The sequence below is a fragment of the Aplysia californica genome, unplaced genomic scaffold (genome assembly GCF_000002075.1).
Source record: "Aplysia californica isolate F4 #8 unplaced genomic scaffold, AplCal3.0 scaffold00131, whole genome shotgun sequence".
Classification (NCBI taxonomy): Eukaryota; Metazoa; Mollusca; class Gastropoda; order Aplysiida; family Aplysiidae; genus Aplysia; species Aplysia californica.
Window position 1 is genome coordinate 573,630 of NW_004797401.1, and position 2,684 is coordinate 576,313.

Here is a 2,684-nt window from a genome sequence, read left to right on the forward strand (position 1 = left end):
AGCATGATGATGATGATGATGATGATGATGATGATGATGATGATGATGATGATGATGATGATGATGATGATGATGATGATGATGATGATGATGATAATGATGATGATGATGATATCATTTTTATTACGATTTCAATGTCATTGGTTTATTACACTATGTTTTAAAAGGACAAACTGTGTTTTGACGACCACATCTTTTTTTGGTACTGTAATGGCACCACTTTCCAGAAGCGAGTTTCCAAAGTGAACTGCTGTAAACGAATATCCGATTTTGTTTTCTAGAAAAGCCATAGACATGTAGATACTAACAGTACTAAATTATCCCCCCCCCCCCAAAAAAAAAGGGAAAAAAAGAAAGAAAACTTCTTAAAATCCCCGACGCGACAATTGAATTTATGAATTTACGACCAGCGAGACCCTGGTCCAAATGGAATTTCAAATGTACCCTTAGACTTAGAGAGAAATTCCAATTTCTTTCACGGGAGTTTCCGCAATCAGATAATAAACTACAGCGAGGTAAAAAATTCGTAGCGCAATTTATCCTTACATATCTCTTTAACAGGCGAATCCTTGTCACCCATACTTTGCATAGCAGTTTGCATAATAATAATAATAAATCTGTCTCAATTTTATTTTTGACAGTAATTGAGGCTTGATTTTTAACAAAAATTCTTCACAAATACATTGGTATAAAATAGGTCTACTACAAGTCCGCGTCACATGGAAAATGGAAATTATATTCACAGCACTTCCAGCTTCTCACACACATTTTGCTTACGCATAGTGGCCTACGCCACTGCTCGTCAATAACGCTTTTCAGTGGCAATTTTTTTGGACCGCGCATAAATGCGATCTCCTGTTAAATCGCTACCCTAGATTGACAAAGTTCTCTCGGCTTTGAGAAATTTGACGTCAGTTATTTAGTTTCACAACATGCTAAGATTCTTCGAATGCAATTCTTTGAATATCTCCATAACGACTCCGAAAAACGTTACGATTTTGATGGAGCAGATGTAACATTTGGTTTCTGACCTCATGGTCTTAGTAACTCCAAAAGGCCAAAAATATCGGATAGAATCTTGTAATTCTAAGGTAGCGAAATAGCTAGTGGAATTTTTTAAAGATTTTCTGCTCCTGCTTAATCCTTTCGTCTGGCGAGGAGCAGCATGATGATGAGGGGAATCGCATACGATTTTGTGACAGGAAGGTTCCTTTGTCAAATGCTGTCATTCTTAACTTCATTAGATACCAGTAAGAACGTGTGATTCTTCTAAAAATTTGTAATGATTATCACAAACAACTCTCAAAATTATTTTAGTATTATTACTTACGAGTAGAAGAAATGAAGTACAGTGTAACCCACTCCTGTTCAGTAGCGGTTTGCTTGTGGCAGTACGTTTGGTTTTTAAAAACTGAAAAATCATAATCACCCATGGTTGCACAAACGAAGTAGATAAACCTTTTTGTTCTACAACTTTAATCTTTAAAAAATATAAATCTATAGTAAACACTTTTTAGCACTAAAAATTCTCAAATAAATATTGCGTTCAATAAGCACAGAGCCGCGATTAGAAGAAAGGACGGACTTGCTGTTAAAAGTGCTATTGTCCCAGCTTTTAAAATCTGTGAAAACCACCCACTTGGATAGGATTTTTAAAGAATACAAATACAGTGAATATATGTTGACAAAAATATTGATCTGTTGAGTCAAAATAATATTATGCCAATATGCAAAAATTGGAGAGTCTATGACAATTAAATTTCGCCATGAATTTTTGACCACACAATAGAAAACGAGCTAAGGTACGAGTTTGGTGACTGTCACAAAGTGCGACCATAGAGAGTGTGACATCAGCGATAAGACTCTATCTAATGCTAGAATATTTGTTCTTTTTGTCTTTGTATAATACACCCCTCCCCACTCTTTCCTTCTAACTAGATCTAGATTCAAAAAGACTATCGTAGAAACAGACTCCAGTTGGAAGAACCTCCGGGCTCTATCATTAGTTATCTTTATTTTTTCAATAGTTAATGTTTGCGGCAGAAATCGTTCAGAATGAGAGGCGTAGAAAAATCTGAGTACTGTGATAAACGTTTTACGCACTTGCAACATTATTAGGTCATAATATAAGTGGCGAAGATTAGAATTAGAAGTGTTACAAGCTGCGTAACAAACTCAGAAAAGGGAGGAGAGATAAGAATAGTAGTTGTTTGATTTGAAAATTGAAACCAATCACACCAGAGCACCTGCCAACCACCCACAGATACAACTTCTCCTCCATGGAGGTTTATTTTGTGGGGTGGGAGCAGCACCCAACCAGAGAGGGGGTGGGTGGAGGAGTGAGAGGGTACAACGTTGGTTCGACGGCTGAGTATTTAATATCCCTCGACTCGCCCAGTTAGTTGTAAAATAAGTGTTTCAAATAACGATGATCTGGAGGGACATTTATTAAGAATACACAGTCACAAAGTTAATCCAGCAATTAGTAATAAAAATAATAATTACCTGAACATCAAAGACAAGTGACTTTTTGTTCTAACTAAAATGCGTTTTGAATAGGCTGCAGAGTTATTTTTTGGTATTGGGCTGAGCTCAACGAAATTTCTTTAAAAAAGTCAACGTGTAAAACAAGTTAGGCAAAATATTGCGCTTTTGGGTGCATATTATGTGTGTTTATCTGTAAA